The 23,914-nt window shown below is 70.0% G+C and overlaps 11 pseudogenes; all 11 read right to left on the bottom strand.

Moving 5' to 3' along the window:
* Positions 1 to 247: 247 nt before the first annotated feature.
* LOC137209784 (5S ribosomal RNA) lies at positions 248 to 383 on the bottom strand (annotated as a pseudogene).
* A 3,083-nt stretch (positions 384 to 3,466) lies between these two features.
* Positions 3,467 to 3,602, bottom strand: LOC137209592 (5S ribosomal RNA; annotated as a pseudogene).
* Positions 3,603 to 5,585: 1,983 nt separating this feature from the next.
* Positions 5,586 to 5,721, bottom strand: LOC137209783 (5S ribosomal RNA; annotated as a pseudogene).
* Positions 5,722 to 8,805: 3,084 nt separating this feature from the next.
* Positions 8,806 to 8,941, bottom strand: LOC137209591 (5S ribosomal RNA; annotated as a pseudogene).
* Positions 8,942 to 9,899: 958 nt separating this feature from the next.
* Positions 9,900 to 10,035, bottom strand: LOC137209714 (5S ribosomal RNA; annotated as a pseudogene).
* A 1,982-nt stretch (positions 10,036 to 12,017) lies between these two features.
* On the bottom strand, positions 12,018 to 12,153 carry LOC137209664 (5S ribosomal RNA; annotated as a pseudogene).
* Positions 12,154 to 15,238: 3,085 nt separating this feature from the next.
* Positions 15,239 to 15,374, bottom strand: LOC137209662 (5S ribosomal RNA; annotated as a pseudogene).
* Positions 15,375 to 16,310: 936 nt separating this feature from the next.
* LOC137209713 (5S ribosomal RNA) lies at positions 16,311 to 16,446 on the bottom strand (annotated as a pseudogene).
* A 1,983-nt stretch (positions 16,447 to 18,429) lies between these two features.
* LOC137209782 (5S ribosomal RNA) lies at positions 18,430 to 18,565 on the bottom strand (annotated as a pseudogene).
* Positions 18,566 to 21,650: 3,085 nt separating this feature from the next.
* On the bottom strand, positions 21,651 to 21,786 carry LOC137209623 (5S ribosomal RNA; annotated as a pseudogene).
* Positions 21,787 to 22,744: 958 nt separating this feature from the next.
* Positions 22,745 to 22,880, bottom strand: LOC137209712 (5S ribosomal RNA; annotated as a pseudogene).
* Between the last annotated feature and the right edge of the window lie 1,034 nt (positions 22,881 to 23,914).

The following is a 23,914-nucleotide window of genomic DNA, read 5'->3' as shown; positions in this document are numbered from 1 at the left end:
TCAGGGGACCAACGGAGCGTCTGGTGTGCCGCTGCCTTCCAGGGACGACTTCTGGCCGCCTGGCCGCTCAGGCAGGCGGGGAGCGCCCCATCAGACGCTTGCTGTGGTGGGAGGGTCCTGAGGAGGTGGGGCCTGCAGCGGTACCTGGCGGGGGCGGAGACGGCCGCCGCCACCACCGCCGCCACCGCCGCCACCGCCACGACCGCCACGGTCGACAAAAGGAGAAGGTGTGTAGCGGGAGGCAAAAAGCCTACAGCACCTGGCGTTCCCAGGAGCTCTCCCGTCCGGGAGGTCTCCCATCCAACTACTAACCAGGCCCAACCCTGCTTAGCTTCCGAGATCGAGTCGAGATCGGGCCCGTCTAGGGTGGTTTGGCCGTAGACACTGGGGGGGTCGCGGGCTTCCACTTGAGGCGCAGCTTAGCAGGCGCTTGGGACTTACCGCCGGCCCAGTGGCCCGCCCGCCCCGGCAGGGCCCCGCCGCCCGCCTAGGCAGGGGAACGGAGGTCTCGGGGACCAGGCGGTGGCAGAGGAGTTGGCGACCACCCAGCCCAGGGCGGGAGGGACCCAGGAAACGTTTCGGCGCTTGGCCTCCCACCGCAGAGTCCGCAGGTCGCTCACAGGGATGTGGCCCCGGAGGCTTCAGGGCCCGGGGCCTGCGGTCCCTTGTGCATCCCACCTGACCGCCCACGCTGCGCTAGGCGCAGCCCAGCCGCAGACCGGGCCGGCCCTCCTGCCCGACAGCAGCTGGCCCGAAGCCAGTGGGAGCCACCATTGAGTTGGCAAAGCCCCTTAGACCCAGCAACGCCACCCTTGCCCCCACACCACCGTCCGAGCTCTGTACCCCGGCCCAGGGGGCCGGCAGGCCCGGGGAAGCGGCCTGGGCCCTCGATCCTGCTCCCGCCCACGGCTGAGGCGAAGCGGCGGAGGGGGTGCTTTTTCCGGATGGAGCTGTGGAGAGACACCCTGGAAGACAGGTGGTGGAGCCGGGCCTGGGCTCCTGTGGCTGCGGCCAGGTGTAGCTCGCGGGGCTCACGGACCGAACGGATGGCACCCGGGTCCGCGGCCATGTCTGGGTGACGTCAGGCCGCCCCTGGAGCGTCTGGTGTGCCGCTGCCTTCCAGGGACGCCTTCTGGCCGCCTGGCCAGTCAGGCAGGTGGGGAGTGCCCCATCAGACGCTTGCTGTGGTGGGAGGGGCCAGAGGAGGTGGGGCCTACAGTGGTACCTGGTACCCAGCAGGCGTGGAGACGGCCGCCGCCACTGACACCGCGGGTGACAAAAGGGGAAAGCGGAGCGGGAGGCAAAAAGCGTACAGCACCCGGCATTCCCAGGAGCTCTCCCATCCAGGAGGTCTCCCATCCAAGTTCTAACCAGGCCCGACCCTGCTTAGCTTCCGAGATCCAGACTTGATTGGGCCCGTCTAGGCTGCTTTGGCAGTAGGTGTCAGTGGGTCGCGGGCTGCCTCTTGAGGCGCAGCTTAGCAGGCCCTTGCGCCTTACCGCAAGCCCAGCGGCCCGCCCGCCCTGGCAGGGCCCCGCCGCCCGTCTAGGCAGAGGAACGGAGGTCTCGGGGACCGGTTGCTGGCGCGAGGTGTTGGCGACCACCCAGCCCAGGGCGGGCGGGACCCAGGAAACGTTTCGTCGCTTGGCCTCCCACCCCAGATCCCGCAGGTCGCTCACAAGGATGTGGCCCCGGAGGCTTCAGGGCCCGGGGCCTGCGGTCCTTTGGGCATCTCACCTGCCTGCCCTCGCTGCGCTAGGCGCAGCCCTGTCGCAGACCGGGCCGGCCTTCCTGCCCGACAGCAGCTGGCCTGAAGCCAGTGGGAGCCACCGTTGAGTTGGCAAAGCCCCTTAGACCCAGCAACGCCACCCTTGCCCCCACACCACCGTCCGAGCTCTGTACCCCGGCCCAGGTGGCCGGCAGGCCTGCGGAAGCGGCCTGGGCCCTCTATCCCTCTCCGGCACACGGCCGCGGCGAAACGGTGGAGGGGGGTTTTTCCGGATGGAGCTGTGGAGAGACACCCCGGAAGACAGGTGGCGGCGCCGGGGCTGGGCTCCAGTGGCTGCGGCCAGCTGCAGCTCGTGGGGCTCGGGGGCCGAACGGACGGCACCCGGGTCCGCGGCCATGTCTGGGTGACGTCAGGCCGCCACCCGGAGCAGCTGGTGTGCCGCTGCCTTCCAGGGACGCCTTCTGGCCGCCTGGCCGGTCAGGCAGGTGGGGAGTGCCCCATCAGACGCTTGCTGTGGTGGCAGGGGCCTGAGGAGGTGGGGCCTGCAGCGGTACCTGACAGGGGCGGAGACGGCTGCCTCCACCACCGCCGCCACCATCGCCGCCACCGCGGGCGACAAAAGGAGAAAGCGGAGCGAGAGGCAAAAAGCCTACAGCACCCGGTATTCCCAGGAGCTCTCCCAGCCAGGACGTCTCCCATCCAAGTTCGAAACAGGCCCGACCCTGCTTAGCTTCCGAGATCCAGACTTGATCGGGCCCGTCTAGGCTGCTTTGGTAGTAGGTGTCGGTGGGTCGCGGGCTGCCTCTTGAGGCGCAGCTTAGCAGGCCCTTGGGCCTTACTGCCAGCCTAGCGGCCCGCCCGCCCTGGCAGGGCCCCGCCGGCCACCTAGGCATAGGAACGGAGGTCTCGGTGATCGGGTGGTGGCGGAGGTGTTGGCGACCACCCAGCCCAGGGCGGGCGGGACCCAGCAAACGTTTCGGCGCTTGGCCTCCCACCCCAGATCCCGCAGGTCGCTCACAAGGATGTGGCCCCGGAGGCTTCAGGGCCCGGGGACTGCGGTCCCTTGGGCATCCCACCTGCCCGCCCACGCTGCGCTAGGCGCTGCCCTGTCGCAGACCGGGCCAGCCTTCCTGCCCGATAGCAGCTGGCCCGAAGCCAGTGGGAGCCACCTTTGCGTTAGCAAAGCCCCTTACCCAGCAACGCCCCCCTTGCCCCCACACCACCGTCCGAGCTCAGGACCCCGCCCCAGGTGGCCGGCAGGCCCGCGGAAGCGGCCTGGGCCCTCTATCCCTCTCCGGCACACGGCCGCGGCGAAACAGTGGAGGGGGGTTTTTTCCGGATGGAGCTGTGGAGAGACACCCACCGGCAGACAGGTGGCGGCGCCGGGGCTGGGCTCCAGTGGGGACCGCCAGGTGCAGGTCGAGGGGCTCGCGGGCTGCATGGACGGCACCCGGGTCCGCGGCCATGTCTGCTTCGAGTCAGGGGACGAACGGAGCATATGGTTTGCCGCTGCCTTCCAGGGACGCCTTCTGGCCGCCTGGCCGCTCAGGCAGGCGGGGAGCGCCCCATCAGACGCTTGCTGTGGTGGGAGGGTCCTGAGGAGGTGGGGCCTGCAGCGGTACCCGGCGGGGGCGGAGACGGCCGCCGCCACCACCGCCGCCACCGCCGCCGCCACCGCCGCCAACGCCACGACCGCCGCGGTCGACAAAATGAGAAGGTGTGTAGCGGGAGGCAAAAAGCCTACAGCACCTGGCGTTCCCAGGAGCTCTCCCGTCCGGGAGGTCTGCCATCCAACTACTAACCAGGCCCAACCCTGCTTAGCTTCCGAGATCGAGTCGAGATCGGGCCCGTCTAGGGTGGTTTGGCCGTAGACACTGGGGTGGTCGCGGGCTGCCTCTTGAGGTGCAGTTTAGCAGGCCCTTGGGCCTTACCGCCGGCCCAGCGGCCCGCCCGCCCTGGCAGGGCCCCGCCGCCCGCCTAGGCGGGGGAACGGAGGTTTCGGCGACCGGGGGGTGGCGGAGGAGTTGGCGACCTCCCAGCGCAGGGCGGGTGGGACACAGCAAGCTTTTCGGCGCTTCGTGCCCCGCCCCAGATCCCACAGGCCGCTCACAGGGACGTAGCCCCGGAGGCTTCAGGGCCCGGGGTCGGCGGTGCCTCGGGCATCCCACCTGCGCGCCCACGCTGTGGTAGGCGTAGCTCAGAGGCAGACTGGTCCGACCCTCCTGTCCTACAGCAGCTGGCCCGAAGCCACTGGGAGCCACCATTGAGTTGGCACGGCCCCTTAGACACAGCAAGGCCACCCTTGCCCCGACGCCACCGTCCGAGCTCAGGACCTCGTCCCAGGCGGCAGGCAGGTCCGGGGAAGTGGCCTGGGCCCTCGATCCTGCTCCTGCCCACGGCCGCGGCGAAGGGGCAGAAGGGGTGCTTTTTCCGGATGGAGCTGTGGAGAGACACCCCGGAAGACAGGTGGCGGTGCCGGGGCTGGACTCCAGTGGCTGCGGCCAGGTGCAGCTCGCGGGGCTCGCGGGCCGAACGGACGGCACCCGGGTCCGCGGCCATGTCTGGGTGACGTCAGGCCGCCCCCTGGAGCGGCTGGTGTGTCGCTGCCTTCCAGGGACGCCTTCTGGCCGCCTGGCCGGTCTGGCAGGTGGGGAGTGCCCCATCAGACGCTTGCTGTGGTGGGAGGGGCCTGAGGAGGTGGGGCCTGCAGCGGTACCTGGTACCCGGCGGGGGCGGAGACGGCCGCCGCCGCCGCCACCGCGGGCGACAAAAGGAGAAAGCGGAGCGGAAGGCAAAAATCCTACAGCACCCGGTATTCCCAGGAGCTCTCCCATCCAGGAGGTCTCCCATCCAAGTTCGAACCAGGCCCGACCCTGCTTAGCTTCCGAGATCCAGACTTGATCGGGCCCGTCTAGGCTGGTTTGACAGTAGGTGTCAGTGGGTCGCAGGCTGCCTCTTGAGGCGCAGCTTAGCAGGACCATGGGACTTACCGCCAGCCCAGCGGCCCGCCCGCCTAGGCAGAGGAACGGAGGTCTCGGGGACCAGGTGGTGTCGGAGGTTTTGGCGACCACCCAGCCCAGGGCGGGAGGGACCCAGGAAACGTTTCGGCGCTTGGCCTCCCACCCCGGATCCCGCAGGTCGCTCACAGGGATGTGGCCCCGGAGGCTTCAGGGCCCGGGGCCTGCGGTCCTTTGGGCATCCCACCTGACTGCCCACGCTGCGCTAGGCGCAGCCCTGTCACAGACCGGGCCGGCCTTCCTGCCCGACAGCAGCTGGCCCGAAGGAAGTGGGAGCCACCGTTGAGTTGGCAAAGCCCCTTAGACCCAGCAACGCCACCCTTGCCTCCACACCACCGTCCGAGCTCAGGACACCGGCCCAGGTGGACGGCAGGCCCGCGGAAGCGGCCTGCGCCCTCTATCCCTCTCCGGCACCAGGCCACGGCGAAACGGTGGAGGGGGGGCTTTTTCCGGATGGAGCTGTGGAGAGACACCCCCCGGCAGACAGGTGGCGGCGCCGGGGCTGGGCTCCAGTGGGGGCCGCCAGGTGCAGGTCGAGGGGCTCGCGGGCCGCATGGACGGCACCCAGGTCCGCGGCCATGTCTGCTTCGAGTCAGGGGACCAACGGAGCGTCTGGTGTGCCGCTGCCTTCCAGGGACGACTTCTGGCCGCCTGGCCGCTCAGGCAGGCGGGGAGCGCCCCATCAGACGCTTGCTGTGGTGGGAGGGTCCTGAGGAGGTGGGGCCTGCAGCGGTACCCGGCGGGGGCGGAGACGGCCGCCGCCACCACCGCCGCCACCGCCGCCACCGCCACGACCGCCACGGTCGACAAAAGGAGAAGGTGTGTAGCGGGAGGCAAAAAGCCTACAGCACCTGGCGTTCCCAGGAGCTCTCCCGTCCGGGAGGTCTCCCATCCAACTACTAACCAGGCCCAACCCTGCTTAGCTTCCGAGATCGAGTCGAGATCGGGCCCGTCTAGGGTGGTTTGGCCGTAGACACTGGGGGGGTCGCGGGCTTCCACTTGAGGCGCAGCTTAGCAGGCGCTTGGGACTTACCGCCGGCCCAGTGGCCCGCCCGCCCCGGCAGGGCCCTGCCGCCCACCTAGGCAGGGGAACGGAGGTCTCGGGGACCAGGCGGTGGCAGAGGAGTTGGCGACCACCCAGCCCAGGGCGGGAGGGACCCAGGAAACGTTTCGGCGCTTGGCCTCCCACCGCAGAGTCCGCAGGTCGCTCACAGGGATGTGGCCCCGGAGGCTTCAGGGCCCGGGGCCTGCGGTCCCTTGTGCATCCCACCTGACCGCCCACGCTGCGCTAGGCGCAGCCCAGCCGCAGACCGGGCCGGCCCTCCTGCCCGACAGCAGCTGGCCCGAAGCCAGTGGGAGCCACCATTGAGTTGGCAAAGCCCCTTAGACCCAGCAACGCCACCCTTGCCCCCACACCACCGTCCGAGCTCTGTACCCCGGCCCAGGGGGCCGGCAGGCCCGGGGAAGCGGCCTGGGCCCTCGATCCTGCTCCCGCCCACGGCCGAGGCGAAGCGGCGGAGGGGGTGCTTTTTCCGGATGGAGCTGTGGAGAGACACCCTGGAAGACAGGTGGTGGAGCCGGGCCTGGGCTCCTGTGGCTGCGGCCAGGTGTAGCTCGCGGGGCTCACGGACCGAACGGACGGCACCCGGGTCCGCGGCCATGTCTGGGTGACGTCAGGCCGCCCCTGGAGCGTCTGGTGTGCCGCTGCCTTCCAGGGACGCCTTCTGGCCGCCTGGCCAGTCAGGCAGGTGGGGAGTGCCCCATCAGACGCTTGCTGTGGTGGGAGGGGCCAGAGGAGGTGGGGCCTGCAGTGGTACCTGGTACCCAGCAGGCGTGGAGACGGCCGCCGCCACTGACACCGCGGGTGACAAAAGGGGAAAGCGGAGCGGGAGGCAAAAAGCGTACAGCACCCGGCATTCCCAGGAGCTCTCCCATCCAGGAGGTCTCCCATCCAAGTTCTAACCAGGCCCGACCCTGCTTAGCTTCCGAGATCCAGACTTGATTGGGCCCGTCTAGGCTGCTTTGGCAGTAGGTGTCAGTGGGTCGCGGGCTGCCTCTTGAGGCGCAGCTTAGCAGGCCCTTGCGCCTTACCGCAAGCCCAGCGGCCCGCCCGCCCTGGCAGGGCCCCGCCGCCCGTCTAGGCAGAGGAACGGAGGTCTCGGGGACCGGTTGCTGGCGCGAGGTGTTGGCGACCACCCAGCCCAGGGCGGGCGGGACCCAGGAAACGTTTCGTCGCTTGGCCTCCCACCCCAGATCCCGCAGGTCGCTCACAAGGATGTGGCCCCGGAGGCTTCAGGGCCCGGGGCCTGCGGTCCTTTGGGCATCTCACCTGCCTGCCCTCGCTGCGCTAGGCGCAGCCCTGTCGCAGACCGGGCCGGCCTTCCTGCCCGACAGCAGCTGGCCTGAAGCCAGTGGGAGCCACCGTTGAGTTGGCAAAGCCCCTTAGACCCAGCAACGCCACCCTTGCCCCCACACCACCGTCCGAGCTCTGTACCCCGGCCCAGGTGGCCGGCAGGCCTGCGGAAGCGGCCTGGGCCCTCTATCCCTCTCCGGCACACGGCCGCGGCGAAACGGTGGAGGGGGGCTTTTTCCGGATGGAGCTGTGGAGAGACACCCCGGAAGACAGGTGGCGGCGCCGGGGCTGGGCTCCAGTGGCTGCGGCCAGCTGCAGCTCGTGGGGCTCGGGGGCCGAACGGACGGCACCCGGGTCCGCGGCCATGTCTGGGTGACGTCAGGCCGCCACCCGGAGCAGCTGGTGTGCCGCTGCCTTCCAGGGACGCCTTCTGGCCGCCTGGCCGGTCAGGCAGGTGGGGAGTGCCCCATCAGACGCTTGCTGTGGTGGCAGGGGCCTGAGGAGGTGGGGCCTGCAGCGGTACCTGACAGGGGCGGAGACGGCTGCCTCCACCACCGCCGCCACCATCGCCGCCACCGCGGGCGACAAAAGGAGAAAGCGGAGCGAGAGGCAAAAAGCCTACAGCACCCGGTATTCCCAGGAGCTCTCCCAGCCAGGACGTCTCCCATCCAAGTTCGAAACAGGCCCGACCCTGCTTAGCTTCCGAGATCCAGACTTGATCGGGCCCGTCTAGGCTGCTTTGGTAGTAGGTGTCGGTGGGTCGCGGGCTGCCTCTTGAGGCGCAGCTTAGCAGGCCCTTGGGCCTTACTGCCAGCCTAGCGGCCCGCCCGCCCTGGCAGGGCCCCGCCGGCCACCTAGGCATAGGAACGGAGGTCTCGGTGATCGGGTGGTGGCGGAGGTGTTGGCGACCACCCAGCCCAGGGCGGGCGGGACCCAGCAAACGTTTCGGCGCTTGGCCTCCCACCCCAGATCCCGCAGGTCGCTCACAAGGATGTGGCCCCGGAGGCTTCAGGGCCCGGGGACTGCGGTCCCTTGGGCATCCCACCTGCCCGCCCAAGCTGCGCTAGGCGCTGCCCTGTCGCAGACCGGGCCAGCCTTCCTGCCCGATAGCAGCTGGCCCGAAGCCAGTGGGAGCCACCTTTGCGTTAGCAAAGCCCCTTACCCAGCAACGCCCCCCTTGCCCCCACACCACCGTCCGAGCTCAGGACCCCGCCCCAGGTGGCCGGCAGGCCCGCGGAAGCGGCCTGGGCCCTCTATCCCTCTCCGGCACACGGCCGCGGCGAAACAGTGGAGGGGGGTTTTTTCCGGATGGAGCTGTGGAGAGACACCCACCGGCAGACAGGTGGCGGCGCCGGGGCTGGGCTCCAGTGGGGACCGCCAGGTGCAGGTCGAGGGGCTCGCGGGCTGCATGGACGGCACCCGGGTCCGCGGCCATGTCTGCTTCGAGTCAGGGGACGAACGGAGCATATGGTTTGCCGCTGCCTTCCAGGGACGCCTTCTGGCCGCCTGGCCGCTCAGGCAGGCGGGGAGCGCCCCATCAGACGCTTGCTGTGGTGGGAGGGTCCTGAGGAGGTGGGGCCTGCAGCGGTACCCGGCGGGGGCGGAGACGGCCGCCGCCACCACCGCCGCCACCGCCGCCGCCACCGCCGCCAACGCCACGACCGCCGCGGTCGACAAAATGAGAAGGTGTGTAGCGGGAGGCAAAAAGCCTACAGCACCTGGCGTTCCCAGGAGCTCTCCCGTCCGGGAGGTCTGCCATCCAACTACTAACCAGGCCCAACCCTGCTTAGCTTCCGAGATCGAGTCGAGATCGGGCCCGTCTAGGGTGGTTTGGCCGTAGACACTGGGGGGGTCGCGGGCTTCCACTTGAGGTGCAGCTTAGCAGGCTCTTGGGCCTTACCGCCGGCCCAGTGGCCCGCCCGCCCCGGCAGGGCCCCGCCGCCCGCCTAGGCAGGGGAACGGAGGTCTCAGGGACCAGGCGGTGGCAGAGGAGTTGGCGACCACCCAGGCCAGGTTGGGAGGGACCCAGGAAACATTTCGGCGCTTGGCCTCCCACCGCAGATCCCGCAGGTCGCTCACAGGGTTGTGGCCCCAGAGGCTTCAGGGCCCGGGGCCTGCGGTCCCTTGTGCATCCCACCTGACCGCCCACGCTGCGCTAGGCGCAGCCCTGTCGCAGACCGGGCCGGCCCTCCTGCCCGACAGCAGCTGGCCCGAAGCCAGTGGGAGCCACCATTGAGTTGGCAAAGCCCCTTAGACCCAGCAACTCCACCCTTGCCCCCACACCACCGTCCGACCTCAGGACCCCGCCCCTGGTGGCCGGCAGTCCCGCGGATGTGGCCTGGGCCCTCTATCCCTCTCCGGCACCCGGCCGCGGCGAAACGGTGGAGGGGGGGCTTTTTCCGGATGGAGCTTTGGAGAGACACCCACCGGCAGACAGGTGGCGGCGCCGGGGCTGGATCCAGTGGGGACCGCCAGGTGCAGGTCGAGGGGCTCGCGGGCCGCATGGACGGCACCCGGGTCCGCGGCCATTTCTGCTTCGAGTCAGGGGACGAACGGAGCATATGGTGTGCCGCTGCCTTCCAGGGACGCCTTCTGGCCGCCTGGCCGCTCAGGCAGGCGGGGAGCGCCCCATCAGACGCTTGCTGTGGTGGGAGGGTCCTGAGGAGGTGGGGCCTGCAGCGGTACCCGGCGGGGGCGGAGACGGCCGCCGCCACCACCGCCGCCACCGCCGCCGCCACCGCCGCCAACGCCACGACCGCCGCGGTCGACAAAATAAGATGGTGTGTAGCGGGAGGCAAAAGGCCTACAGCACCTGGCGTTCCAGGGAGCTCTCCCGTCCGGGAAGTCTGCCATCCAACTACTAACCAGGCCCAACCCTGCTTAGCTTCCGAGATCGAGTCGAGATCGGGCCCGTCTAGGGTGGTTTGGCCGTAGACACTGGGGTGGTCGCGGGCTGCCTCTTGAGGTGCAGTTTAGCAGGCCCTTGGGCCTTACCGCCGGCCCAGCGGCCCGCCCGCCCTGGCAGGGCCCCGCCACCCGCCTAGGCGGGGGAACGGAGGTTTCGGCGACCGGGGGGTGGCGGAGGAGTTGGCGACCTCCCAGCGCAGGGCGGGTGGGACACAGCAAGCTTTTCGGCGCTTCGTGCCCCGCCCCAGATCCCACAGGCCGCTCACAGGGACGTAGCCCCGGAGGCTTCAGGGCCCGGGGTCGGCGGTGCCTCGGGCATCCCACCTGCGCGCCCACGCTGTGGTAGGCGTAGCTCAGAGGCAGACTGGTCCGACCCTCCTGTCCTACAGCAGCTGGCCCGAAGCCACTGGGAGCCACCATTGAGTTGGCACGGCCCCTTAGACACAGCAAGGCCACCCTTGCCCCGACGCCACCGTCCGAGCTCAGGACCTCGTCCCAGGTGGCCGGCAGGTCCGGGGAAGTGGCCTGGGCCCTCGATCCTGCTCCTGCCCACGGCCGCGGCGAAGGGGCAGAAGGGGAGCTTTTTCCGGATGGAGCTGTGGAGAGACACCCCGGAAGACAGGTGGCGGTGCCGGGGCTGGACTCCAGTGGCTGCGGCCAGGTGCAGCTCGCGGGGCTCGCGGGCCGAACGGACGGCACCCGGGTCCGCGGCCATGTCTGGGTGACGTCAGGCCGCCCCCTGGAGCGGCTGGTGTGTCGCTGCCTTCCAGGGACGCCTTCTGGCCGCCTGGCCGGTCTGGCAGGTGGGGAGTGCCCCATCAGACGCTTGCTGTGGTGGGAGGGGCCTGAGGAGGTGGGGCCTGCAGCGGTACCTGGTACCCGGCGGGGGCGGAGACGGCCGCCGCCGCCGCCACCGCGGGCGACAAAAGGAGAAAGCGGAGCGGAAGGCAAAAATCCTACAGCACCCGGTATTCCCAGGAGCTCTCCCATCCAGGAGGTCTCCCATCCAAGTTCGAACCAGGCCTGACCCTGCTTAGCTTCCGAGATCCAGACTTGATCGGGCCCGTCTAGGGTGGTTTGACAGTAGGTGTCAGTGGGTCGCAGGCTGCCTCTTGAGGCGCAGCTTAGCAGGCCCATGGGACTTACCGCCTGCCCAGCGGCCCGCCCGCCTAGGCAGAGGAACGGAGGTCTCGGGGACCAGGTGGTGTCGGAGGTTTTGGCGACCACCCAGCCCAGGGCGGGAGGGACCCAGGAAACGTTTCAGCGCTTGGCCTCCCACCCCGGATCCCGCAGGTCGCTCACAGGGATGTGGCCCCGGAGGCTTCAGGGCCCGGGGCCTGCGGTCCTTTGGGCATCCCACCTGACTGCCCACGCTGCGCTAGGCGCAGCCCTGTCGCAGACCGGGCCGGCCTTCCTGCCCGACAGCAGCTGGCCCGAAGGAAGTGGGAGCCACCGTTGAGTTGGCAAAGCCCCTTAGACCCAGCAACGCCACCCTTGCCTCCACACCACCGTCCGAGCTCAGGACACCGGCCCAGGTGGACGGCAGGCCCGCGGAAGCGGCCTGCGCCCTCTATCCCTCTCCGGCACCAGGCCACGGCGAAACGGTGGAGGGGGGGCTTTTTCCGGATGGAGCTGTGGAGAGACACCCCCCGGCAGACAGGTGGCGGCGCCGGGGCTGGGCTCCAGTGGGGGCCGCCAGGTGCAGGTCGAGGGGCTCGCGGGCCGCATGGACGGCACCCAGGTCCGCGGCCATGTCTGCTTCGAGTCAGGGGACCAACGGAGCGTCTGGTGTGCCGCTGCCTTCCAGGGACGACTTCTGGCCGCCTGGCCGCTCAGGCAGGCGGGGAGCGCCCCATCAGACGCTTGCTGTGGTGGGAGGGTCCTGAGGAGGTGGGGCCTGCAGCGGTACCCGGCGGGGGCGGAGACGGCCGCCGCCACCACCGCCGCCACCGCCGCCACCGCCACGACCGCCACGGTCGACAAAAGGAGAAGGGTGTAGCGGGAGGCAAAAACCCTACAGCACCTGGCGTTCCCAGGAGCTCTCCCGACCGAGAGGTCTCCCATCCAACTACTAACCAGGCCCAACCCTGCTTAGCTTCCGAGATCGAGTCGAGATCGGGCCCGTCTAGGGTGGTTTGGCCGTAGACACTGGGGGGGTCGCGGGCTTCCACTTGAGGCGCAGCTTAGCAGGCGCTTGGGACTTACCGCCGGCCCAGTGGCCCGCCCGCCCCGGCAGGGCCCCGCCGCCCGCCTAGGCAGGGGAACGGAGGTCTCGGGGACCAGGCGGTGGCAGAGGAGTTGGCGACCACCCAGCCCAGGGCGGGAGGGACCCAGGAAACGTTTCGGCGCTTGGCCTCCCACCGCAGAGTCCGCAGGTCGCTCACAGGGATGTGGCCCCGGAGGCTTCAGGGCCCGGGGCCTGCGGTCCCTTGTGCATCCCACCTGACCGCCCACGCTGCGCTAGGCGCAGCCCAGCCGCAGACCGGGCCGGCCCTCCTGCCCGACAGCAGCTGGCCCGAAGCCAGTGGGAGCCACCATTGAGTTGGCAAAGCCCCTTAGACCCAGCAACGCCACCCTTGCCCCCACACCACCGTCCGAGCTCTGTACCCCGGCCCAGGGGGCCGGCAGGCCCGGGGAAGCGGCCTGGGCCCTCGATCCTGCTCCCGCCCACGGCCGAGGCGAAGCGGCGGAGGGGGTGCTTTTTCCGGATGGAGCTGTGGAGAGACACCCTGGAAGACAGGTGGTGGAGCCGGGCCTGGGCTCCTGTGGCTGCGGCCAGGTGTAGCTCGCGGGGCTCACGGACCGAACGGACGGCACCCGGGTCCGCGGCCATGTCTGGGTGACGTCAGGCCGCCCCTGGAGCGTCTGGTGTGCCGCTGCCTTCCAGGGACGCCTTCTGGCCGCCTGGCCAGTCAGGCAGGTGGGGAGTGCCCCATCAGACTCTTGCTGTGGTGGGAGGGGCCAGAGGAGGTGGGGCCTGCAGTGGTACCTGGTACCCAGCAGGCGTGGAGACGGCCGCCGCCACTGACACCGCGGGCGACAAAAGGAGAAAGCGGAGCGGGAGGCAAAAAGCGTACAGCGCCCGGCATTCCCAGGAGCTCTCCCATCCAGGAGGTCTCCCATCCAAGTTCTAACCAGGCCCGACCCTGCTTAGCTTCCGAGATCCAGACTTGATTGGGCCCGTCTAGGCTGCTTTGGCAGTAGGTGTCAGTGGGTCGCGGGCTGCCTCTTGAGGCGCAGCTTAGCAGGCCCTTGCGCCTTACCGCAAGCCCAGCGGCCCGCCCGCCCTGGCAGGGCCCCGCCGCCCGTCTAGGCAGAGGAACGGAGGTCTCGGGGACCGGTTGCTGGCGCGAGGTGTTGGCGACCACCCAGCCCAGGGCGGGCGGGACCCAGGAAACGTTTCGTCGCTTGGCCTCCCACCCCAGATCCCGCAGGTCGCTCACAAGGATGTGGCCCCGGAGGCTTCAGGGCCCGGGGCCTGCGGTCCTTTGGGCATCTCACCTGCCTGCCCTCGCTGCGCTAGGCGCAGCCCTGTCGCAGACCGGGCCGGCCTTCCTGCCCGACAGCAGCTGGCCTGAAGCCAGTGGGAGCCACCGTTGAGTTGGCAAAGCCCCTTAGACCCAGCAACGCCACCCTTGCCCCCACACCACCGTCCGAGCTCTGTACCCCGGCCCAGGTGGCCGGCAGGCCTGCGGAAGCGGCCTGGGCCCTCTATCCCTCTCCGGCACACGGCCGCGGCGAAACGGTGGAGGGGGGCTTTTTCCGGATGGAGCTGTGGAGAGACACCCCGGAAGACAGGTGGCGGCGCCGGGGCTGGGCTCCAGTGGCTGCGGCCAGCTGCAGCTCGTGGGGCTCGGGGGCCGAACGGACGGCACCCGGGTCCGCGGCCATGTCTGGGTGACGTCAGGCCGCCACCCGGAGCAGCTGTTGTGCCGCTGCCTTCCAGGGACGCCTTCTGGCCGCCTGGCCGGTCAGGCAGGTGGGGAGTGCCCCATCAGACGCTTGCTGTGGTGGCAGGGGCCTGAGGAGGTGGGGCCTGCAGCGGTACCTGACAGGGGCGGAGACGGCTGCCTCCACCACCGCCGCCACCATCGCCGCCACCGCGGGCGACAAAAGGAGAAAGCGGAGCGAGAGGCAAAAAGCCTACAGCACCCGGTATTCCCAGGAGCTCTCCCAGCCAGGACGTCTCCCATCCAAGTTCGAAACAGGCCCGACCCTGCTTAGCTTCCGAGATCCAGACTTGATCGGGCCCGTCTAGGCTGCTTTGGTAGTAGGTGTCGGTGGGTCGCGGGCTGCCTCTTGAGGCGCAGCTTAGCAGGCCCTTGGGCCTTACTGCCAGCCTAGCGGCCCGCCCGCCCTGGCAGGGCCCCGCCGGCCACCTAGGCAGAGGAACGGAGGTCTCGGTGATCGGGTGGTGGCGGAGGTGTTGGCGACCACCCAGCCCAGGGCGGGCGGGACCCAGCAAACTTTTCGGCGCTTGGCCTCCCACCCCAGATCCCGCAGGTCGCTCACAAGGATGTGGCCCCGGAGGCTTCAGGGCCCGGGGACTGCGGTCCCTTGGGCATCCCACCTGCCCGCCCACGCTGCGCTAGGCGCTGCCCTGTCGCAGACCGGGCCAGCCTTCCTGCCCGATAGCAGCTGGCCCGAAGCCAGTGGGAGCCACCTTTGCGTTAGCAAAGCCCCTTACCCAGCAACGCCCCCCTTGCCCCCACACCACCGTCCGAGCTCAGGACCCCGCCCCAGGTGGCCGTCAGGCCCGCGGAAGCGGCCTGGGCCCTCTATCCCTCTCCGGCACACGGCCGCGGCGAAACGGTGGAGGGGGGGCTTTTTCCGGATGGAGCTGTGGAGAGACACCCACCGGCAGACAGGTGGCGGCGCCGGGGCTGGGCTCCAGTGGGGACCGCCAGGTGCAGGTCGAGGGGCTCGCGGGCCGCATGGACGGCACCCGGGTCCGCGGCCATGTCTGCTTCGAGTCAGGGGACGAACGGAGCATATGGTTTGCCGCTGCCTTCCAGGGACGCCTTCTGGCCGCCTGGCCGCTCAGGCAGGCGGGGAGCGCCCCATCAGACGCTTGCTGTGGTGGGAGGGTCCTGAGGAGGTGGGGCCTGCAGCGGTACCCGGCGGGGGCGGAGACGGCCGCCGCCACCACCGCCGCCACCGCCGCCGCCACCGCCGCCAACGCCACGACCACCGCGGTCGACAAAATGAGAAGGTGTGTAGCGGGAGGCAAAAAGCCTACAGCACCTGGCGTTCCCAGGAGCTCTCCCGTCCGGGAGGTCTGCCGTCCAACTACTAACCAGGCCCAACCCTGCTTAGCTTCCGAGATCGAGTCGAGATCGGGCCCGTCTAGGGTGGTTTGGCCGTAGACACTGGGGGGGTCGCGGGCTTCCACTTGAGGTGCAGCTTAGCAGGCTCTTGGGCCTTACCGCCGGCCCAGTGGCCCGCCCACCCCGGCAGGGCCCGCCGCCCGCCTAGGCAGGGGAACGGAGGTCTCGGGGACCAGGCGGTGGCAGAGGAGTTGGCGACCACCCAGGCCAGGGTGGGAGGGACCCAGGAAACATTTCGGCGCTTGGCCTCCCACCGCAGATCCCGCAGGTCGCTCACAGGGTTGTGGCCCCAGAGGCTTCAGGGCCCGGGGCCTGCGGTCCCTTGTGCATCCCACCTGACCGCCCACGCTGCGCTAGGCGCAGCCCTGTCGCAGACCGGGCCGGCCCTCCTGCCCGACAGCAGCTGGCCCGAAGCCAGTGGGAGCCACCATTGAGTTGGCAAAGCCCCTTAGACCCAGCAACTCCACCCTTGCCCCCACACCACCGTCCGACCTCAGGACCCCGCCCCTGGTGGCCGGCAGTCCCGCGGATGTGGCCTGGGCCCTCTATCCCTCTCCGGCACCCGGCCGCGGCGAAACGGTGGAGGGGGGGCTTTTTCCGCATGGAGCTTTGGAGAGACACCCACCGGCAGACAGGTGGCGGCGCCGGGGCTGGATCCAGTGGGGACCGCCAGGTGCAGGTCGAGGGGCTCGCGGGCCGCATGGACGGCACCCGGGTCCGCGGCCATTTCTGCTTCGAGTCAGGGGACGAACGGAGCATATGGTGTGCCGCTGCCTTCCAGGGACGCCTTCTGGCCGCCTGGCCGCTCAGGCAGGCGGGGAGCGCCCCATCAGACGCTTGCTGTGGTGGGAGGGTCCTGAGGAGGTGGGGCCTGCAGCGGTACCCGGCGGGGGCGGAGACGGCCGCCGCCACCACCGCCGCCACCGCCACGACCGCCGCGGTCGACAAAATGAGAAGGTGTGTAGCGGGAGGCAAAAGGCCTACAGCACCTGGCGTTCCAGGGAGCTCTCCCGTCCGGGAAGTCTGCCATCCAACTACTAACCAGGCCCAACCCTGCTTAGCTTCCGAGATCGAGTCGAGATCGGGCCCGTCTAGGGTGGTTTGGCCGTAGACACTGGGGTGGTCGCGGGCTGCCTCTTGAGGTGCAGTTTAGCAGGCCCTTGGGCCTTACCGCCGGCCCAGCGGCCCGCCCGCCCTGGCAGGGCCCCGCCGCCCGCCTAGGCGGGGGAACGGAGGTTTCGGCGACCGGGGGGTGGCGGAGGAGTTGGCGACCTCCCAGCGCAGGGCGGGTGGGACACAGCAAGCTTTTCGGCGCTTCGTGCCCCGCCCCAGATCCCACAGGCCGCTCACAGGGACGTAGCCCCGGAGGCTTCAGGGCCCGGGGTCGGCGGTGCCTCGGGCATCCCACCTGCGCGCCCACGCTGTGGTAGGCGTAGCTCAGAGGCAGACTGGTCCGACCCTCCTGTCCTACAGCAGCTGGCCCGAAGCCACTGGGAGCCACCATTGAGTTGGCACGGCCCCTTAGACACAGCAAGGCCACCCTTGCCCCGACGCCACCGTCCGAGCTCAGGACCTCGTCCCAGGTGGCCGGCAGGTCCGGGGAAGTGGCCTGGGCCCTCGATCCTGCTCCTGCCCACGGCCGCGGCGAAGGGGCAGAAGGGGTGCTTTTTCCGGATGGAGCTGTGGAGAGACACCCCGGAAGACAGGTGGCGGTGCCGGGGCTGGACTCCAGTGGCTGCGGCCAGGTGCAGCTCGCGGGGCTCGCGGGCCGAACGGACGGCACCCGGGTCCGCGGCCATGTCTGGGTGACGTCAGGCCGCCCCCTGGAGCGGCTGGTGTGTCGCTGCCTTCCAGGGACGCCTTCTGGCCGCCTGGCCGGTCTGGCAGGTGGGGAGTGCCCCATCAGACGCTTGCTGTGGTGGGAGGGGCCTGAGGAGGTGGGGCCTGCAGCGGTACCTGGTACCCGGCGGGGGCGGAGACGGCCGCCGCCGCCGCCACCGCGGGCGACAAAAGGAGAAAGCGGAGCGGAAGGCAAAAAGCGTACAGCACCCGGCATTTCCAGGAGCTCTCCCATCCAGGAGGTCTCCCATCCAAGTTCGAACCAGGCCCGACCCTGCTTAGCTTCCGAGATCCAGACTTGATCGGGCCCGTCTAGGCTGGTTTGACAGTAGGTGTCAGTGGGTCGCAGGCTGCCTCTTGAGGCGCAGCTTAGCAGGCCCATGGGACTTACCGCCAGCCCAGCGGCCCGCCCGCCTAGGCAGAGGAACGGAGGTCTCGGGGACCAGGTGGTGTCGGAGGTTTTGGCGACCACCCAGCCCAGGGCGGGAGGGACCCAGGAAACGTTTCGGCGCTTGGCCTCCCACCCCGGATCCCGCAGGTCGCTCACAGGGATGTGGCCCCGGAGGCTTCAGGGCCCGGGGCCTGCGGTCCTTTGGGCATCCCACCTGACTGCCCACGCTGCGCTAGGCGCAGCCCTGTCGCAGACCGGGCCGGCCTTCCTGCCCGACAGCAGCTGGCCCGAAGGAAGTGGGAGCCACCGTTGAGTTGGCAAAGCCCCTTAGACCCAGCAACGCCACCCTTGCCTCCACACCACCGTCCGAGCTCAGGACACCGGCCCAGGTGGACGGCAGGCCCGCGGAAGCGGCCTGCGCCCTCTATCCCTCTCCGGCACCAGGCCACGGCGAAACGGTGGAGGGGGGGCTTTTTCCGGATGGAGCTGTGGAGAGACACCCCCCGGCAGACAGGTGGCGGCGCCGGGGCTGGGCTCCAGTGGGGGCCGCCAGGTGCAGGTCGAGGGGCTCGCGGGCCGCATGGACGGCACCCAGGTCCGCGGCCATGTCTGCTTCGAGTCAGGGGACCAACGGAGCGTCTGGTGTGCCGCTGCCTTCCAGGGACGACTTCTGGCCGCCTGGCCGCTCAGGCAGGCGGGGAGCGCCCCATCAGACGCTTGCTGTGGTGGGAGGGTCCTGAGGAGGTGGGGCCTGCAGCGGTACCCGGCGGGGGCGGAGACGGCCGCCGCCACCACCGCCGCCACCGCCGCCACCGCCACGACCGCCACGGTCGACAAAAGGAGAAGGTGTGTAGCGGGAGGCAAAAAGCCTACAGCACCTGGCGTTCCCAGGAGCTCTCCCGTCCGGGAGGTCTCCCATCCAACTACTAACCAGGCCCAACCCTGCTTAGCTTCCGAGATCGAGTCGAGATCGGGCCCGTCTAGGGTGGTTTGGCCGTAGACACTGGGGGGGTCGCGGGCTTCCACTTGAGGCGCAGCTTAGCAGGTGCTTGGGACTTACCGCCGGCCCAGTGGCCCGCCCGCCCCGGCAGGGCCCCGCCGCCCGCCTAGGCAGGGGAACGGAGGTCTCGGGGACCAGGCGGTGGCAGAGGAGTTGGCGACCACCCAGCCCAGGGCGGGAGGGACCCAGGAAACTTTTCGGCGCTTGGCCTCCCACCGCAGAGTCCGCAGGTCGCTCACAGGGATGTGGCCCCGGAGGCTTCAGGGCCCGGGGCCTGCGGTCCCTTGTGCATCCCACCTGACCGCCCACGCTGCGCTAGGCGCAGCCCAGCCGCAGACCGGGCCGGCCCTCCTGCCCAACAGCAGCTGGCCCGAAGCCAGTGGGAGCCACCATTGAGTTGGCAAAGCCCCTTAGACCCAGCAACGCCACCCTTGCCCCCACACCACCGTCCGAGCTCTGTACCCCGGCCCAGGGGGCCGGCAGGCCCGGGGAAGCGGCCTGGGCCCTCGATCCTGCTCCCGCCCACGGCCGAGGCGAAGCGGCGGAGGGGGTGCTTTTTCCGGATGGAGCTGTGGAGAGACACCCTGGAAGACAGGTGGTGGAGCCGGGCCTGGGCTCCTGTGGCTGCGGCCAGGTGTAGCTCGCGGGGCTCACGGACCGAACGGACGGCACCCGGGTCCGCGGCCATGTCTGGGTGACGTCAGGCCGCCCCTGGAGCGTCTGGTGTGCCGCTGCCTTCCAGGGACGCCTTCTGGCCGCCTGGCCAGTCAGGCAGGTGGGGAGTGCCCCATCAGACGCTTGCTGTGGTGGGAGGGGCCAGAGGAGGTGGGGCCTGCAGTGGTACCTGGTACCCAGCAGGCGTGGAGACGGCCGCCGCCACTGACACCGCGGGTGACAAAAGGGGAAAGCGGAGCGGGAGGCAAAAAGCGTACAGCACCCGGCATTCCCAGGAGCTCTCCCATCCAGGAGGTCTCCCATCCAAGTTCTAACCAGGCCCGACCCTGCTTAGCTTCCGAGATCCAGACTTGATTGGGCCCGTCTAGGCTGCTTTGGCAGTAGGTGTCAGTGGGTCGCGGGCTGCCTCTTGAGGCGCAGCTTAGCAGGCCCTTGCGCCTTACCGCAAGCCCAGCGGCCCGCCCGCCCTGGCAGGGCCCCGCCGCCCGTCTAGGCAGAGGAACGGAGGTCTCGGGGACCGGTTGCTGGCGCGAGGTGTTGGCGACCACCCAGCCCAGGGCGGGCGGGACCCAGGAAACGTTTCGTCGCTTGGCCTCCCACCCCAGATCCCGCAGGTCGCTCACAAGGATGTGGCCCCGGAGGCTTCAGGGCCCGGGGCCTGCGGTCCTTTGGGCATCTCACCTGCCTGCCCTCGCTGCGCTAGGCGCAGCCCTGTCGCAGACCGGGCCGGCCTTCCTGCCCGACAGCAGCTGGCCTGAAGCCAGTGGGAGCCACCGTTGAGTTGGCAAAGCCCCTTAGACCCAGCAACGCCACCCTTGCCCCCACACCACCGTCCGAGCTCTGTACCCCGGCCCAGGTGGCCGGCAGGCCTGCGGAAGCGGCCTGGGCCCTCTATCCCTCTCCGGCACACGGCCGCGGCGAAACGGTGGAGGGGGGCTTTTTCCGGATGGAGCTGTGGAGAGACACCCCGGAAGACAGGTGGCGGCGCCGGGGCTGGGCTCCAGTGGCTGCGGCCAGCTGCAGCTCGTGGGGCTCGGGGGCCGAACGGACGGCACCCGGGTCCGCGGCCATGTCTGGGTGACGTCAGGCCGCCACCCGGAGCAGCTGGTGTGCCGCTGCCTTCCAGGGACGCCTTCTGGCCGCCTGGCCGGTCAGGCAGGTGGGGAGTGCCCCATCAGACGCTTGCTGTGGTGGCAGGGGCCTGAGGAGGTGGGGCCTGCAGCGGTACCTGACAGGGGCGGAGACGGCTGCCTCCACCACCGCCGCCACCATCGCCGCCACCGCGGGCGACAAAAGGAGAAAGCGGAGCGAGAGGCAAAAAGCCTACAGCACCCGGTATTCCCAGGAGCTCTCCCAGCCAGGACGTCTCCCATCCAAGTTCGAAACAGGCCCGACCCTGCTTAGCTTCCGAGATCCAGACTTGATCGGGCCCGTCTAGGCTGCTTTGGTAGTAGGTGTCGGTGGGTCGCGGGCTGCCTCTTGAGGCGCAGCTTAGCAGGCCCTTGGGCCTTACTGCCAGCCTAGCGGCCCGCCCGCCCTGGCAGGGCCCCGCCGGCCACCTAGGCAGAGGAACGGAGGTCTCGGTGATCGGGTGGTGGCGGAGGTGTTGGCGACCACCCAGCCCAGGGCGGGCGGGACCCAGCAAACGTTTCGGCGCTTGGCCTCCCACCCCAGATCCCGCAGGTCGCTCACAAGGATGTGGCCCCGGAGGCTTCAGGGCCCGGGGACTGCGGTCCCTTGGGCATCCCACCTGCCCGCCCACGCTGCGCTAGGCGCTGCCCTGTCGCAGACCGGGCCAGCCTTCCTGCCCGATAGCAGCTGGCCCGAAGCCAGTGGGAGCCACCTTTGCGTTAGCAAAGCCCCTTACCCAGCAACGCCCCCCTTGCCCCCACACCACCGTCCGAGCTCAGGACCCCACCCCAGGTGGCCGGCAGGCCCGCGGAAGCGGCCTGGGCCCTCTATCCCTCTCCGGCACCCGGCCGCGGCGAAACGGTGGAGGGGGGGCTTTTTCCGGATGGAGGTTTGGAGAGACACCCACCGGCAGACAGGTGGCGGCGCCGGGGCTGGGCTCCAGTGGGGACAGCCAGGTGCAGGTCGAGGGGCTCGCGGGCCGCATGGACGGCACCCGGGTCCGCGGCCATGTCTGCTTCGAGTCAGGGGACGAACGGAGCATATGGTTTGCCGCTGCCTTCCAGGGACGCCTTCTGGCCGCCTGGCCGCTCAGGCAGTCGGGGAGCGCCCCATAAGACGCTTGCTGTGGTGGGAGGGTCCTGAGGAGGTGGGGCCTGCAGCGGTACCCGGCGGGGGCGGAGACGGCCGCCGCCACCACCGCCGCCACCGCCGCCGCCAACGCCGCCAACGCCACGACCGCCGCGGTCGACAAAATGAGAAGGTGTGTAGCGGGAGGCAAAAAGCCTACAGCACCTGGCGTTCCCAGGAGCTCTCCCGTCTGGGAGGTCTGCCGTCCAACTACTAACCAGGCCCAACCCTGCTTAGCTTCCGAGATCGAGTCGAGATCGGGCCCGTCTAGGGTGGTTTGGCCGTAGACACTGGGGGGGTCGCGGGCTTCCACTTGAGGTGCAGCTTAGCAGGCTCTTGGGCCTTACCGCCGGCCCAGTGGCCCGCCCGCCCCGGCAGGGCCCCGCCGCCCGCCTAGGCAGGGGAACGGAGGTCTCGGGGACCAGGCGGTGGCAGAGGAGTTGGCGACCACCCAGGCCACGGTGGGAGGGACCCAGGAAACATTTCGGCGCTTGGTCTCCCACCGCAGATCCCGCAGGTCGCTCACAGGGTTGTGGCCCCAGAGGCTTCAGGGCCCGGGGCCTGCGGTCCCTTGTGCATCCCACCTGACCGCCCACGCTGCGCTAGGCGCAGCCCTGTCGCAGACCGGGCCGGCCCTCCTGCCCGACAGCAGCTGGCCCGAAGCCAGTGGGAGCCACCATTGAGTTGGCAAAGCCCCTTAGACCCAGCAACTCCACCCTTGCCCCCACACCACCGTCCGACCTCAGGACCCCGCCCCTGGTGGCCGGCAGTCCCGCGGATGTGGCCTGGGCCCTCTATCCCTCTCCGGCACCCGGCCGCGGCGAAACGGTGGAGGGGGGGCTTTTTCCGGATGGAGCTTTGGAGAGACACCCACCGGCAGACAGGTGGCGGCGCCGGGGCTGGATCCAGTGGGGACCGCCAGGTGCAGGTCGAGGGGCTCGCGGGCCGCATGGACGGCACCCGGGTCCGCGGCCATTTCTGCTTCGAGTCAGGGGACGAACGGAGCATATGGTGTGCCGCTGCCTTCCAGGGACGCCTTCTGGCCGCCTGGCCGCTCAGGCAGGCGGGGAGCGCCCCATCAGACGCTTGCTGTGGTGGGAGGGTCCTGAGGAGGTGGGGCCTGCAGCGGTACCCGGCGGGGGCGGAGACGGCCGCCGCCACCACCGCCGCCACCGCCGCCGCCACCGCCGCCAACGCCACGACCGCCGCGGTCGACAAAATAAGATGGTGTGTAGCGGGAGGCAAAAGGCCTACAGCACCTGGCGTTCCAGGGAGCTCTCCCGTCCGGGAAGTCTGCCATCCAACTACTAACCAGGCCCAACCCTGCTTAGCTTCCGAGATCGAGTCGAGATCGGGCCCGTCTAGGGTGGTTTGGCCGTAGACACTGGGGTGGTCGCGGGCTGCCTCTTGAGGTGCAGTTTAGCAGGCCCTTGGGCCTTACCGCCGGCCCAGCGGCCCGCCCGCCCTGGCAGGGCCCCGCCACCCGCCTAGGCGGGGGAACGGAGGTTTCGGCGACCGGGGGGTGGCGGAGGAGTTGGCGACCTCCCAGCGCAGGGCGGGTGGGACACAGCAAGCTTTTCGGCGCTTCGTGCCCCGCCCCAGATCCCACAGGCCGCTCACAGGGACGTAGCCCGGGAGGCTTCAGGGCCCGGGGTCGGCGGTGCCTCGGGCATCCCACCTGCGCGCCCACGCTGTGGTAGGCGTAGCTCAGAGGCAGACTGGTCCGACCCTCCTGTCCTACAGCAGCTGGCCCGAAGCCACTGGGAGCCACCATTGAGTTGGCACGGCCCCTTAGACACAGCAAGGCCACCCTTGCCCCGACGCCACCGTCCGAGCTCAGGACCTCATCCCAGGTGGCCGGCAGGTCCGGGGAAGTGGCCTGGGCCCTCGATCCTGCTCCTGCCCACGGCCGCGGCGAAGGGGCAGAAGGGGTGCTTTTTCCGGATGGAGCTGTGGAGAGACACCCCGGAAGACAGGTGGCGGTGCCGGGGCTGGACTCCAGTGGCTGCGGCCAGGTGCAGCTCGCGGGGCTCGCGGGCCGAACGGACGGCACCCGGGTCCGCGGCCATGTCTGGGTGACGTCAGGCCGCCCCCTGGAGCGGCTGGTGTGTCGCTGCCTTCCAGGGACGCCTTCTGGCCGCCTGGCCGGTCTGGCAGGTGGGGAGTGCCCCATCAGACGCTTGCTGTGGTGGGAGGGGCCTGAGGAGGTGGGGCCTGCAGCGGTACCTGGTACCCGGCGGGGGCGGAGACGGCCGCCGCCGCCGCCACCGCGGGCGACAAAAGGAGAAAGCGGAGCGGAAGGCAAAAATCCTACAGCACCCGGTATTCCCAGGAGCTCTCCCATCCAGGAGGTCTCCCATCCAAGTTCGAACCAGGCCTGACCCTGCTTAGCTTCCGAGATCCAGACTTGATCGGGC

This window comes from Pseudorca crassidens, chromosome 16, assembly GCF_039906515.1.
Source record: "Pseudorca crassidens isolate mPseCra1 chromosome 16, mPseCra1.hap1, whole genome shotgun sequence".
Taxonomy (NCBI): Eukaryota; Metazoa; Chordata; class Mammalia; order Artiodactyla; family Delphinidae; genus Pseudorca; species Pseudorca crassidens.
Note: the sequence above shows the minus strand (reverse complement) of the source record. Positions and strands in the feature narration are given on the sequence as shown.